Here is a 17,237-nt window from a genome sequence, read left to right on the forward strand (position 1 = left end):
TTATTATTATTATTATATTACCGCCAAAGAATGTATAGTGTTAAATACTGAGAGTGCTTAAAATGATAATATGATTGGTATACTAAATACCAATAGTGCCAACATTTGTGGATGGAATAAAAATAAAAATTCGTCCATAAAAACACTACACTGAAGACTTCAAATCGAGTTCCATTCATACGTAAAAACGCTAAATTTACTCTGTATTATAAGCCGCGCAGCCAAAAGCTTAATAAAGCGATAAAAAGATAATCTAGCGGCTAATTCGCTTAACACAAACAAGTGAGTTTGAGGACATGTTCAAACTTTCTTACAAATAATAACCGATTTGCGAGCTACATAACTCACCCTTGTACTGTTGCATTAAGGCCCATAATGGCGTAACGGTGTGGTAAGGAAAATTTGTTGGTTCCGAGATGTTAAATTCTGGTTGCACCGCGCATGCGCCGTGGGTACTACAGCTTGGCACTTCTGACCATGTGGATCTTTTATCAGTCGATAGGCAACCGCGATAGGGGACGGTTTCGCCGCCGGTTCGCCGCCGACCGTCGTAATCATAATATGACGAATGAACTGTCAAAATTGTGCTCTATGAAAAAGTTTAATTAGAACCGTTTCAAATTCAACTTGTATTGTATAAATAAAAATTGTGATATTAATTGAAGGGGTCTATATGTGATTTTCGTGTCGCAAACGGTAAGTTAATCATTTTATTGAAGAATTTGCGTGGCGTTGGAATGTATAGAAAAATTTGAATCGTCAAGATTGTGTCATGGAGAAAATTATCAAATTTAATTTTTTTATTAACGGTGTGATTATTCAAAGTTATAAATACACAGAAAAAACATTGTTCATTTTCATTTCCTTATCTTTAGATATTAACAAGACACTTCTGAGAAAACGACGGAATATGTCTTTTTTAAATTAACTTCATTAATTTAAAAAATACATATTTAACAAACCTGCGTTAGTACAACACAACATAAAGTTACATACAATATGACATAAAGTTGTAATCACGTATCATAATTAATTTACACACAAAATAATTCTGTTTACATAGGTACTTTTAAAAAATTATTCCAGAATATTCATAAGGTTCATAATAACATATCATAAACAGTGATCGATATTACTTATTGAAGTAATTATTGTAGCGTAGATAGACAATAATTTGTGTACGATCTGTTTTGTCCTATATCTCAGAGGGATGTAGCATACAAATGGGTCACATGTAAAATAACCGTTGAGATCTCGCTGAAAGTTTATTTTAGATATGTTCTATGTAATTACTTAACCGTAGGTAGCTCTAAATCTAGAACTCGAGGTCTTTCAGAAATAGAGAGAAAATCACTTATTGCTAACATTTCGTAGTTGCTTTTAATACGAACATTCAGGAATAGAAAATAAATTTACTATTTTTATATCCTTATATTTCAACAGGAGATACGTTCTATTTTTTAAATATTATATTCATAATACTTGATGTATTATGAATATAATATTTAAATTTTATATTAAATTTATTGTAATAGAACGTATCTCCTGTTGAAATATAAGGATATAAAAATAGTAAACATTATGAAACGATTGCGACAAAAACTTTACCTAATTCAAAACATTCGCATGGCATTTTAATATACTAATCACACCTAAAACTTATTTATTCCTATCAGTAACTAAGGTAATTATAAATTGCTTAAGTTAACGTGATCACGTTATAATTCCATCGAACTTTAACTTAGAAATAAGTTTGTCGACTCGTTAAGTGAAAGACGAAATAAAGTCGGTATAATTTGGAATAATGTTAAACGATAAAGTGTGTTTATTTGTTTATAGTTTAGGCAAAAAGCTGAATATGTACAGTGAGATAAATTAAAAGCAATTATCTTTATAACATTAGCATGTAGTAAATGGCAGAATTTTAGTGATAGATACTAAGCATATCGTTGTTTTTATATTACAACTAGCTTAAGTCCGCGGCTTAGCACGCGTTAAATCCGGAGTAGTTAAATAGATGTTATGAAACATATAAACCTTCCTTGAATAATCATATCTTACAAAAAAACCTGTGTACTTTGTATGAGACGCGGAAAGCGACTATGCTTTATACTATGTAGTTATGAATTTTTTTGGAATATACAACACATAACACAACATTGTACATTAAACATAGTTTGTTGAAATAGTACATTAAGTCACGTTGTTTCGCTTTATAAAAATTTGGTACTAATTAACCAAACTTATAAAATTTTTTCAATAATTCTTTTGTTCGTAAATTGTAAGATATACAAATCAAATATATGTATATAACTTCGACTTATATATAGATATTTTTTGGGAAAGAAATTTCAGGGTTGTTAAATAATATTTATTAACTGTGGATAAGATATTTAGGAGTATTTCAAATACATTAGCTTTATTTACCTAGATGTTTACGACTTGTGCGCTTCAATTGATTCATCATTTTTAACACGCTTTTATTAGCTTGGCCTGTATCTATGTATGTATGTAATGGAATCTTTGAACATCATTTTTTACTTAAATGAGTTTAAAAAATGTTTAGATAAATAAAAATTGTATTTGCGTATACAGCGCACATTTTGTTTGGTGGCGTATCTATTTTAATTTGAACAGCGTAGGATCAAGTTATACAAAGTAAATATTTTGTTGATATGAAATTGATGTATTTTTGGTGCACGTATTTTTTATTTCTAAATAAAATATCGGCGGAGTTTTTTAGGAATCTTTCGTGGAAATAATGTAGTTATATTATGTGATATTGTTGGGATATCATGAATATGATAAAAAAAAATCACGAATAAATTAAAATAGTTGCTTAATCTTCGCCTGAGCTTAAAATATTAAGAACTTATAAATAAATTACATTAAAAATTAGCGACTACAATCTTAGCGAAAACATCTCTCTTAACTGTCTAGCTCTCATAAAAGTCTTACCGCCATAACGACTTTATTTCCGCGGATCAAATGATGCAGCGCGTTAAGTTTTCCTTGACACTTCTATTTCCGTTCAAGCGACTTTGGTCTTTAATGCACGGAAAAATACGACACGAGCTTAGTGAGTTTGAAGAGTTCTTTTGCTGGACCAAAAATTTTCGAATTGGACAAGACAGCTCTGGAAGGTTTTTGAAGAACTTTGTGACCAGCATAATTGAAAGCGAAATATCGTAGCTGTTTATTTTTTAGGTTTGTTTATGTCTTTACTTTCGGTATAATTTAAACACTTACTTTAAAACTAAGAAAAGACTTTTTTTATTTACTGTACACCTGATAGTCAATTTTATGAAGTTTTCACGCCCATATAGTGTAAAATATAGGCTTCAATTTACTATTAAAGCAATGAAAATATGTTTTAAGAAATTAAATTACACAGAAAATCCATCAGGTGGTAGGAAGGTCGACCATTGAGCTAATTAATAGGTAATTATCATAAAATTATATAAAATCTTATATTTATTAATCATTTCGTATTCGTCATTTGATATTTGAATATAGTTATGTACAAATTTAATAAATATTTTTTTAATGAAACTATGCACAATCACGGAATTTTGTTTTGAATGTTTTAATTAGCAAGAGTAACTTAATATAACCTACTATCTTTCCCCACGCGGCTTCGCACGCTCACTTTAGTGCAAAAAATAGACATTTACAGTTTTGGGGTTTTATAATATTTATGTTTCCATTCCCGTGGAATTTCTGGTATAGGTCCTGTGTTCTTTCTCGGATTTTAGACTGACTTTGCGTCAAATTTTACCAAAGTCGGCTCAGTGGTTAGGGCGTAAAGAGAATATAGACATTTATGTTTGGCATTAATAGTATTATTATCGATGTCCACACTGATCGCAAAATTAGATATAAGACTGTAGACGATCGAATCAATGAAATTTTTGAATCTTTCGTTTCTCAAACATTCGTTTTAAACTAGGCCAGTGTGGACGAGGCAAAAATATATTAACAGTTAAATATATTGTTAACAGTGCCTTTGTATGGTAGGTATATGTAATCTGTATATATGAATAATTTGTTACAAAATGGAGTGTTCTTTTTCTGTCATTACACATTATTCTTTAATGAAGTCTCGTCTCAAAATAATTAGTTTATTTTGGAAACTGTTTTTTATGTGTATAATTATATTTTTTACACCCAGGTTTATATTATTACACCCAAACTTCAGTGATAAGAACCCGCCAATAACGTCATCCGAAATCTAAAGCGTACCGAATTAAAATCCGAATCCCCCCATAAATAAATAGTTAATTAAACGAAACCGTGGCCTCGATCGAACGTAGGGATTACCGAGAGCGCCTTAAGCCGGTCTGGATGCGCTAAACGCTCTCAAATACCTTTTCTTTCAACCAGATTAGCCTTTAATGTTTGGATTTATTTATTAGTTCTTGTGGACGCTTTGACAGCTGTCAAATCGTGCAGCTGCGCGGTGCGGGAAAGAATTAACATTATTTCCCTTTTATGGAGATTTGGAGTAGTTAGGACGATGGCTGAAGGCTCGTACACTTTTCTTCACCCTTCCCAGACCTTTACATTTATCATCTCATCAATCCTTTTTCTTTTATGTATTCCCTTTTGCAGTGGTGGAAGCGCCTACCATCAGGCAACCAATCAGCTCCTTTGCCGTATATAATTAAAAAAGAAAGTGAAGTCCCGTGTCCCCTACTGGGGTATGGGGCAGATGATATACATCTGTTTCACTGATCGATTTTCTTTATGGACAAGTAGGTGATCAGCCTTCTGTGTCCTGCCAGACCGAGACATTTTTTTTTATTGTGTCCACCGGGAATCGAACCCAGGACCCCTCGGTTCTACGCTCACGCGTTTACCACTGTACCAAGGAGGCGAATTAATAATTAAAAAAGAACCGCCCAATAATTTCACATCATGGCCGCGCTGGATCAAATAGAAAAGTTTTTCTAGTCATCAATCATGTCAAAGTAGTCTGATAGTAGGCAATCACCACCGCCCATAAACTATCACAGAGGAAACGTGGCTGCAAATGTTTCCATGCAGCAAATAGGATTACTATAGAAACTATCATGTACAAAACGGTTACATTAATATCCTAAAACTACACATTTGTATAAATTTCATAAATAACCCAGCAATCTTAATCCCGCTGCGGATTAATTAAATTCTCACATACTTTAAAACACCTAAACACGATGTGTATTCCCAAAACATCTCATCAAGTTGTACATCTTAATACACGCTAACATAATATTTAACGCTCTGAATTTATATCAAATCCGTCATGTAATACGATTGCCTAGTTTCGGAGTTATTAAATTTGAATATTCTACAAAACGTATGCGGAGGTTTCTCTTCGTGTAATCAGCTTACCTCGACTGTTCGGGATGGTTGTTGTGGTGTTACGCAATTACATGTGAAGTTGTTTTAGGTCTCGCTTATAGAGACACTTATTTATTAATGAGAGCTTTTTTGAGGATAGAAATATTTGATAATGAGGGGTGTCCCTTAGGCGCATGAAACCGAAAGAGTAGAAGAAATTCGACTGCTGAGGCGAGATCACGGACAGGTTAGGCGTTGCTACGGTTTGGCAAAAAAAACGCGGGTTCGATTCCCGCCTCGTGATCAAATTTTTTATATAAAATAATATATAGGCATATACCCCTATATACCTACGGGATACGGACTTACGCGGGTGAAACCGCGGGGCGCAGCTAGCTATATATATTATTATCGCGTTCCTAGTGTAACATATTATTAAATTAATTGGTATTCTCAATTCAAATAATTATCGACACTATTTATTTTGTCGTATTACTAAATCCAGATACCTGTATGTAACATGAATATAAGAAAAGATAAGACATACCCGGGTTTTTCCCTGGATATTTCCCGTTTCCATGTGATTTTCGAGATAAAAAGTATCCTATGTCCGAGTCCTGGTTCTAAGCTACCTCTCCACCAATTTTCTGCGAAATCGGTTGATCTGTTCTTGAGTTATAAATGGCGTTACTAAAACCACATCCGTTCATATATCCATAGATTATTCCTAATATAATGATACCATTTGAAGGTGATATACATAAAAGAAGTTGCGTACGAATACCTATATAAAAGAGCTGCAATTTTATGATGATTTCGTATCGACATAAGAGCTCTAAAACCGATCTTTATTAACATTTATTAGGAGAAAAGACGGGGGCAGAGTCATTTGAAATAATACTTTTGTTACATTCCGTTTTATTGTCAGTAAAATTTTTTTACAGTCAACGAAATTCTCGTAACTTGTTTATTTTATGTCTTTGTATTATTGTTAGATGCATGTATTTCATTTCCGGGGAAGGATCATGTTTTATGGATGCCGTTTTGTTTTTCGTTGATATTGCCTTCGTTATATATCAATTATGCTTTTTTATACAACTCAAAGAAAATTATATGAGAATATCAAATATATTCAGTATTATAAATTATAAGAAAATCTGTCGTCCTGAAAATTTATAAATATAAATTTAGTATAAGCAAATTAAAATAAACTGCATGACTATTTATTAATGAATTATATTCTGAACGAAAATTTTAAAAATTTTATCCACTTTTTTTTGCTTTTAACACATGTATAGTTCGATACTTCAAGACTGGTATGTTTTTGTTTCAAAATATGCCGGAAGCCCATATCCTTTTCTTAACCCTTTCCTTTATTCTCTTCTTTATTTATTATCAGGCGAACCACTAGCTCCATTGCTGCCTATGACATAAAGTAAAAAAAAAAATTAACTGCCTTCTCTATTATTATAATACGTATACATATTGGAAATTCTGTTATATATTTATTTCGGTCCAGCAATTGTACAAACCGTGTTGAAGCGTTTGATCTTATCACGAGTCATTAACCTTTACCATACAAATATGCAATTAACATATAAATTAGCCTTGATTTTATTTCGGTTAGATTTAATTATTAGGTGCGTAGGCAAAGCGTAGGCGAAGCGTAGGTATAAATCCTACGACGCCGTAGACCAGCTACGACGCGCTACGGGTCGTAGAACCAAAATTATCTCGACTCGATCAAGAGATTTTCGTTGGAATTGAACTAAGCTTGGAGATTTTAATACAAAATTGATTGATGGTTGTTATATAAAATTAATCTTTAATTGTTTTTGTTATTACATATAATATCTAATTGGACGTTTTACTCTGACGTTTTATCAACTGCAAATGTTCCCATAATGAATCACATACTTACAAATATGATGTATGTAGGATGTAGGATGTGCATTTAGTTGACGTTAACTATTTGCTGTACTTTGGTGGATTTGAAAAGATTAAAACAGAGATCATATACATTTACATTCTGCTCGATCTAAAAGATAATTAAGCAAATTGTTGTATAATAAAATGGATGACAAAACTCAAAATGACTCTTTCAAGTCACTTACTTACATCTGTGTTTCATTATCACCGGTAAAAATAAATAAAGATAGTAAAAATAGTAGAAACATCTGCATTCAAATATTTCTTAACTAGCGGTCCGCCCGGCTTCGCTCTTGGTTTATGTATAGCCTTCCTCGATAAATGGGCTATCTAACAGTAAAAGAAATTTTAAATCGGACCAGTAGTTCCTGAGATTAGTACGTTGAAACAAACAAAATTTTCAGCTTTATAATATAAGTATAGATTACTTGAATAACCACAATTTTTATCTATTTATTTTTAATTTCGAATACAGTCGTTTCATGTGAAGTCGTTTTAAAATAAATGTTATCAACAAAACGATCATGTCAATCGGTTGAGAACCGATTAAGTTCACAAGTAAAAAAATAAGGTTTCAGTCAAATTGAGACCCTCCTTCTATTTTGGGAACGACGGTTAAAAAATTCATAGCAACACCAATGAACTGTGGTGTCTAAGATTTAACAAATCTACGGTCGAGTATTAGTAAAGCCACAGAAACATTTAAAGCGTCTTACATATAATTATAAAAATGGACTATTTATTTTCTCCAAATTCTAGAAATTCTTACGTACGTTTATCATAATTAAGGGTAATTTATAATAATATTAATGGCATATTATTGAATTCGTTGAGAAGCTTGTTTCTTTTATAAACCATGATTAGATTAAAATTACTGGATTTAAATCGCTGTATTAAATGTTACCATAATTTTATTAATTAGACAACGTACAAATATTCAAATCTTTTGAATTTAAAAAGTTCCATTCTTGTTTAATCTCTGTTTACATTAAGTTCTTATTACAATGAAAAAACTTTATATCATTTCATCAAGTTATGTTTAATGTTATTAAAAATCTGTACAAATATTGCGTTGTTTGTCACCCCAAATAAATAAGCATAATCGAACTTTCCGTTTAATCAGCAAAAGCACATGCAAAAAATATACAATGAAAAGCTATTGAGAATCCGCTTTCGAACAAGGGTAGCTAATTCTCACAATTATTGCGCCGGAAAATTGTTGCTACCACTAATTCCCAGTAGCGCTAGTTTCGCATTGATTGCTTTAAATTGTGTCTGCTATTATGGTCAGTGCTCAGATAGTCCACGGTTTTAGTTATTTTGTATTAATGGCCTATGCTCCTTGGAACCCGTCGGTTAATCATCGATTTTCATTCCAAATTTGAAAATTTATCTAATAAATGAAAATATTTAAAGCTTTATAAATGTTTGGTGTCAGTCAGTATAGGATTTTTTTTTTGGTTAAGCAACGTTAGGTGCATAGGCTAACACTAAGGAACTAATAAATTTTATGTTGTTGCATAAAGGGAAGAAAAGTAACATGGCTATGATTCGTCTCCTTAATTCGGATTCTCTATTGAATATAAAATTGCATTTTATACGAAAATATGTTTTTGAATTTCTATAACTTGCTTGTACAATCTATTACTAAACAAGTGTTTTACAACTCAACTTTGAGTTACTTTCATCCCCTATTTTATCGTCTTTGGGCCTTATTAATATACTTTCTTAGCTGATGCCTTCATAAAGGCAATTGTATGAAACAAAACAACAGCCCGATCGGTTCCGTATTTGGGGCTTTGCATAAATAGACGAATCATTCAGACCTTTACGTTTTATGTTAATCGTCATCATCAATTTCTTGTAGCAGTTTGTTAATTTTATCGTAATAAAGAAATCAAATTATTAACAAAAGACGGGTAAATAACAGCAGCTCAGCAAGCCATACACTAAGAAATGTTGCGTATTATATAATCACAATATTATCGTCTCACAATATTATCGTCTCACAAAGAACCTAACGAAACGTGACGTAACTAAATAAATGCTAATATATTTTAAAAATTTTTCAAAAGACGATGCATTAGCCTAACAATGCCGTTTTCATAAATGGGATAAGTGAAAGGTGTTTTTCTTCCCTAATGGAATCTTTCCGGGCGTATTAATGATGATAATTTTATTTTTGCATTTTCAATATCGATTTGATTACCGTTCAATATAATAGACTACGATGTCGTAGAAAATCAATGTATGTGTTATTATTTACTCTTAAAAATAAGAAATGTAATGAAAATTTATAAATAATCGTATTGCCAGTGGCCACACTCATTATTCACGGGATAAATAAACAAGAAAGATGGAAAAAGAAAGACCAGAATCAAAAGGAACAAAAAAATAAAAATACTATAAAAAGCAACATTAAATTATCTCTGTTAATAAATAAAATTACATTAACCTTTGACCGACTTCTTTTGGCATCCTCTACGTTTGTTTACAAGAAAATTAGAGAGATATTGGCAGATGTCGAAGGTGTCACATTTTATGGTGTAAATTTAGCCTCGGAAAGTATATTGGGGTGAATTTTTTATATACTTGAAGTAGACACGTCACGTGTGATGAGGGATACACGATAAACAAAAAGAACTCAGCAAAAATCTGTGTAAAATAGTATTTTATCTGAATGGTTTGGCAGCATTAATGCTGCTGCTGGTGGAATTGGGAATTGGATTTCGGATTTGGACGATGGGTTTAATTTCCATAAGTGGAAATATATTAATTTAATTTGGTGTTTGTATCCTCTCTATTCCTTTTTTCCAGTCATCAATCCTTTCCTTTTACCTTACCCCTTAAAAGCGGGCAGCCGATTCGCAGAGGTTTGAGCCTTTGCGAATATTCTTGGGCGGTGGTGATCGCTTACCATGAGGCGAACCATCAGCTCAATTGCCCGCTATCACAAAAAAATGCCAGTTTTGTTTAATTGCTGCAAGAAACATGATTATTGTTATGTTCAAAAAAGAGCATGAACATTACAATCTATTCCATTTCAATTTTTTAACCAAGATAAAAATATCACTGTTCCAAACGCTTCCTTTTCCAATACTCAAAAGAATGAAAACTAATGTGTTAAGAAATTAATTATTAAATACAAGCATTCTATACTTTTGTTCGTCAGAATTCGCTTTAATGCTCATATCCAATAATAAAACAAAACAAATGGTGACTCCAAGTGTTCGTAAATATGGAAAATCCTATAATAATCAAATCAATAAAACTTGTTGTATACTAATTCGCGTACCATCACACCCCGCTCTGAAAAACACTCCCCCACCGCGTAAAAGAAAAACCACTAAAATTCGATTAACGAAATAAGAGCGAACCGTCGTCCCATTTCAAAGCAAGATTCCAAAAATCCCGCTCGGAATATGATCAAGGGTTACGTAGGGTTAGCAAAGCGTTTCAATTGTAATCAAATATGTCGGCGGGTCGCCGTCTGACTAAACAAGATAAAGCTCAATGCTGGCGTGTAAACGTGTAATTCTTGCCTTTGACAACCCTGATCTTGGGCCGCAGTGTGTGTGATGAGTTGGAGCGAGGTGCATTTATTATTTATTCTTTTATTGGCATGAATAGGCGCAATAGCATGTTAAATAGACTTATAAATATATAGACAAGCAATAGCTCTCATGTAAAACATGAGCGAAAATAATTAACGTATACATTTGTGAAATATATTAATGTTTGTTTGCTTAAGATCTATTGTTTTCAATTCACGAGTACATGAGGAAATAAAACATAATAATTGAATATTAATAAAAAAATTATATTCATAATTTATATACTGATTACTGGGAGAGTATTAGATTGTTTAAAATACATGAACAGTAATATATTGAGAAGACGAACGTAACACTTATACACATGCTTAACAGTTACACAGAAAAGTCATTCCTACAACATTTGATTCATACGTTATTTAATTAACATCAAACACAGGACGCTAAACATAAAATACTTTTCCACACTATATTAATTTGATCATTCGAAAATCAACCGCGCATCGCTTGCGTTTGACTCCACCTCTGTATTAAGCAACGTCTTCCCAGATTCCAGGGTCCTCTTCTTAATAATATTACTGTACTCTATTACTTCACTAATGATTGTCATCCCGACCCTCAGACTAGTATTCTATTAAATTACAGGAGCAATAAGTATGGCTACATTGTAGGGATTTATGCTTTGGAAGATTTTCAAGCTATTGGATGGAAAATTATGAGGCTATAGTGAAATTATAACAATGAACGTTGTGTTGTGCTACATTTTTATTAATAAATATTCCGTTTATATTCTGAATAAGCGTAAAATTCCGCAGACGCACCATTGTTCAGGGAAATACTTGTGTGTTCACTTGGTATCTTGAGAACGTATAACGTTATAACGTGTAACGTTTTTCACGACAATCGGTTTGTTTTATTTAATTGAAGGTATTAAATATATCTTATACCTTTAAGCGAGCAATTCTTGTATATATATATATATATATATAATTGGAATCTCGGTACGGTTACGCAGCACGCTTACGCGGTTTCAACCGCGGGTCACAGCTAGTGTCATATTATGTAACCATGTTGAGGGAATGTCAAATCCTAGCTTTGAGTTGTTTCTCAGACTTTCAATACATAAAATAACGTAATGATAAATAAAGTTTACATTATACAAGCGGTCCGCCTCGGCTTTGCCTGTAGTACATATACAACCTATAGCCTTCCTAAATAAAAGGGTTATCTAACACTGAAAGTATTTTGTAAGTAGGACCAGTAGTTCTTGAGATTAGTGCGTTCAAAGAAACAAACAAACTCTTCAGCTTTATAATATTAGTATAGATCACTGAGACCACTCCCAAATTCATGTAAAAAATGTATTCATTACAGTAAGGTATACAAATTTCCAAGATCTCTTATCATCATAAAACTACTAGCGGTCCGCCCGGATCGCTCCTAGTAAATAGACAGCCTGTAGAACTCAAGGATCACAGACAAATCCAACAGTGAAATAATTTTTGTGACCTGTCGATTAGTTCTTAAGATTGGCGCATTCAAACAAACCAATTCCACAGCTTTATATTATAAGTTTATATAATCTCTCAAAAGTAATCCGCAGATCAGATATACTAAACACCAAATTAATAAACGATGTAACGAATATGAAAATGGGTCATCTTATCGCTACCATTAACAGAATCGGGGGTTAAAAGTAAATTTATGGGTTCATCTGTGAGCGCTTAACCCTCCGAATTAAATGGCGAACTCGGTAAGGCTGCGGTTTTTAAGGGGTTGTGTTGAATAAATTCATTTAATGATCACTGAACATTTGCTGCTGTGGCTTATTTTGGCCTAATCCGAGTAATTGATTTGTATTGATAATTATATCTCGAGAATTTTGGTCTATTTGCGTATGGTACATTCTTATTTACGATGTTAATTGGTAGCGGTCTTTTAAAGTTATTATTTTAAAATGTATAGATTTGTTTAGTTACTGAAACATTGTATCGTATATACCAATGTTGATAATGCGAAAGGCAGTATTTAACGTGAGAGTTGGTCCGCTATAGCATGAATTGGGCCAGCTCGCACCGTATCAAACATCACACCCTCAAAAATCGGCGTGAAAGAGTAGCATTTGAATAGTACTGGGTTTCGTATGATAATGGGGAACCATGGGAGGAAAGATCTCTCTCGCAAGCCTCCCCGGGCAGTTTCTCCGACACGCTTTTAAGATGTTTGCAGTTTACTGCAAAGAATTTATCTTTACTTTTACTAAGATTTATCTTAAGGGATAATTATAACACTTGCTAATTAACACACAGATTGGCTATTTAACGCATCATACATTATTTATTATTTTAACTAACAAACAAACACAAACTATTCAAATGTGTTTAATCGGGCCATATGTTAACCTATAAATATATGCCTGCCATATCTCATCTATAAATTGACCTTTTAATGATTAATGATAGTTTCTAACTTTGATATTAACTTCATTGTACTTTAATTTCCTTAATAGCAAAACGTCCTTTGACATTAGAGTGATCAATATTTTGTTAATTTTGTTGTTTCACTTAATGTTTATATTTGTATTGCTTTTATTTTGTGTTATATTGTATCTTGGACTTGAAAAAAATATCTACAATATTATATAGAGGAAGAATTTGTATTTTTTATTTGTTTGTTTGTAATGCATGAACAAAAAACCTACTGGACCGACTTAAATTTCTTTCACCATTAGACAGCTGCAATTTCGCTGAGTGACACGGGCGAACTGAACTTATATTTTTTTTTACGTCATAGCGGGCAACTGAGCTGGTGTTTCGATAGGGAAGGGATTGATGACTGGAAGGATAGAATAGACTGGGAAGGGTGAGGAAAAGGAAATGGTCCTCCAGCTCCCCCACTCATACGAAACAGAATAGCATGCCACTATTTCACGCCTGTTCTCCGTGGACGTGTGGTACTTCCTCGGTGCGAACTGGCCCAATTCGTGCCGAAGCATGCTCGACTACCAAAACCACTAAACTACTACCATAAAATATAACAATGTTGTGTAGACTCACCCTTTAGGTCGCCGCATAAAAATGCGTTGTAGTGTGTATTTCGAAGCTGTATTTTTTTTTAAGTTACAGTTTTGTTTTGTAATTGATTTCTTTTGTATTTTCTCTTGTGTGGTGTAGTATACCTAATAAATTATAAATAAATTAGGTACTTTTGTGTTAAAAAAAATTGTGTAAATGAGAATTGCACAATACAGAGTTAATAATTACAATAAACTCATTTAAAAACTTTAACAAAATTAAAATCATATGAAAATTCGATTTTTATACGATTGAATTTCTTTTTAATATAAACCAGTAGCGCCCTATGACATAAAATAACCGAACATTTTTCATTATGTTTCACATTTTTAAATTTCGAAGCATTTAAATCGAGACCCCGAATTTGTGTCAGAAAATTATTCAGAAGTGTCTGATAGCTTTTTTCAGTCACTAATAACCATCGCTATGAATAGCGTTCGATATCCGCCATTCCTAAAAAACAAAAGAATTGTCAACCGATCATTTTAAATGCACCTCTTAATTGACGTATAAATTTTTCACACTTTGATCCTTATCGCGTCGCTGTAATGTCGAAAATAGCTTGCCGCCCTAATGGCCTAACCGCGTCAAAGAAAATAGGAATAACAATGAAATCGTTATCGTTAATAAGTCATCGTTAGCTAAATGGACTTCTTTTATTGTGCGATTTGAAAATGAATTGACTCTTGTTTCTATGCCGCGAAGAGTGATTTTCGTTTGTTATTGTTCTTAGCACTTGGTCGTATAGTGCTTAGGGAAGTGTTTTTGTTCAGGTGTGACAAAGCATAAATTATGGGAAAGTGTTCACATGAATTCATACAAAATTTTTGCGTTCTTTGAGGCAAAATTTTGGTGAGTTAAGAGCCTCTTTCGATACGGTAACAATTCACTGTTTTACTAACATTGTTGTTTAAAATATTGTTTTTTGAGTTTTGAATTCGATTAAGCCCTTATTGTGTATGATTATACACTTTATATTGTAATTTTTGTTGCGGGGTATTGCCCATAAATAAATTAACAGCTATTTGAATCGATCATTGAATTGCAATAACTATCTTCACTGAAACACATTTTTTTGTACGACATACCTTTCTATATATATACGATTATAAATGAAATGAAGTATTACTCTAAAGTCGAACCGTCCGTCTGTGTACGTATCGGCCGCTGTTCAATCGCGAGAACAAATATTTGCCTATTTGTCCGTCGATTACCACGAATCGGCCGCGCCTCTGTCGACGCTCTCGATACAGCTCATTTCCCTAATGGTGCTGTATGCATATTGGTTTGTCAACTTTTTGTTTGTGTTTTAATCATGGGTATGTTGCCAATAAAGCTATTTATGCCATGTTAACACATACGTCGGTTAAGTCTGCACTAGCAGTAGTATAAGAATAGCGCAGTATGCAAAATGACACTTCATAAGACGCGGAGATGGTGAATTGTTGATATGAAAAATTGTTTGTTGTATTCTGATAGTTTGGTGATAGAAAATTTACATACATTACAAAACTAGCAATTTAGTTTTGACGTCAATGAAATTCTGCAAAATTATCAAAACAAACTCTCTATTTTCCAAAAGCTATAAGATTATAATATAGCTAGAGTACGATCAATAAAAAGATGAAATCTGTAGCATTCTAAGAGGTATCTAGGTAGGTAATAGAAGGTCCTTCGTGAGCAATTACCATGAATTATTGTTTCCTTTATAATAACATTATCATTTCATCATCATCCGATATATGTTCCCACTGTCTCACCCGGGGGATCCAAAGATGGTTCAGGTCATAATCCACCACGCTGCCCAAGTGCGTGTTTGGCAAATGTCAAATCGGACATGCCAGTTTCTTCAGGATGTTTTCCTTCACCGATTCTTCCTTGATCAATGTTGATGTAGGTATTGTGCAAAGAAATAGAAAAATCTACTTGTTTCTAGCATGCTCGCCTGGTCTCGAACACCCGTATTTTTATTGCAACTCGGGATTCTCACCATTTAACCACCTCTACATAATTTAATTAAATTATCGTTATAAGATATCAAATAACCACTTGGATATTGATTTCCCGTGATGCTTCTCAAATTTAGGCGCTATCCGACTAAATTTGATCCTTAATGAGGTACTCAATACTAGGCTGCATTCATCAATTAATTAATTTCGGTCTAAGCGGACTGTGTTGCGGTCACTTCATTGATGGACCCTTGAGTAAGCATTGAAGCGAAAAGTTACCATCAACTGTCTCTCTCTTAAATCGTTTATGTTAATACAGTATTGCGAAGTTAAGAAAAACTAACTACGCCCCGCGGTTTCAACCGCGTAAGTCCGTATCCCATAGGAATATCGGGATATTGACTATATGTTTTTCCAGTTGTCCAGCTATCTACGTACCAAATTTAATCGCAATCGGTTCAGTAGTTTTTGTGTGAAAGAGCAACAAACACACACACATCCTTACAAACTTTCGCATTTATAATATTAGTAGGCCTAAAATTGTAATCATGTGGAAGGGTTTCGATTGAGTAAGTGTTTATTTGCTTGATTTGTAAGAAGAAATTATATGGAAATAAAATCAGACAACGGGAAGACTAATAGAGGTATAATAAAATTGAGATATTAAATCGCAAATCAAGCAATGTATTTACATAAACAAGTTAAAAGTATATTTTCTCTTTTGTATACTTTTAATGACTCGTGTATTTATAGAGGAAATCAAGTTTATGTTTACATTTCACGAGTTAACAAGAAAGCGAGGTCCTAATTAAAAACCCAGGTTGGATGGATTCGTGACATTTTTTGCCGAAAAGTTGCGAGCGCAATACGGAAGTCTAGACTGGCTCTTTGTGTTTTTATTTAATTACTTAGGTATTTCTACGGCGAGAGCGTCCCTTTTAAAAGGCAAAAAACACACTGCAACGGAGTGGAGATGAAAGGCATTTCGACAGTAACTTGTCAAATTGACTCGAATGAAAGCTAGGTGAGTGTAGCAGTTTTATCCCCTCACTCTCGAGGGATTGAAATGCCCTTTTCTTGTGTAGGGAGTTTCAAGCATTGAATATATTTAAATGCAATGGGTCGTTATCTAGTTATTTTAATGTGTTTCTGTATTGAAATGGATACTATGACGTGGATTCGTTAATACAACATCGGGAGAATACATTATTTTTTCATAAAGTTGATAATTAATAGACGGTTTATTATAAAATATTTCTGCGTTTGAAATATTTACATTAAAAATCAAGCGAGATACATGTAGACCTTCAACAATCATTAGCCATCAAATTGAATACAATTTTACTATGCCAGCGTTGTTCACACGAACACGTAACTAGTTTACGTCCGCAACACGTGTAAGTACG

At 33.0% G+C, this 17,237-nt stretch overlaps 1 protein-coding gene across 1 annotated transcript in view; it reads left to right on the forward strand.

Annotated features, from left to right (window-relative positions):
* Positions 1 to 516: 516 nt before the first annotated feature.
* LOC119833641 (protein O-mannosyl-transferase TMTC1-like) overlaps positions 517 to 17,237 on the forward strand; it is a 118,040-nt gene continuing 101,319 nt past the window's right edge. The window contains exon 1 of the mRNA XM_038357738.1: positions 517 to 696. The gene's annotated coding sequence lies outside the window, so the exon portion shown is untranslated. The remainder of the gene's footprint in view (positions 697 to 17,237) is intronic.

This window comes from Zerene cesonia, chromosome 17 (assembly GCF_012273895.1).
Source record: "Zerene cesonia ecotype Mississippi chromosome 17, Zerene_cesonia_1.1, whole genome shotgun sequence".
Classification (NCBI taxonomy): Eukaryota; Metazoa; Arthropoda; class Insecta; order Lepidoptera; family Pieridae; genus Zerene; species Zerene cesonia.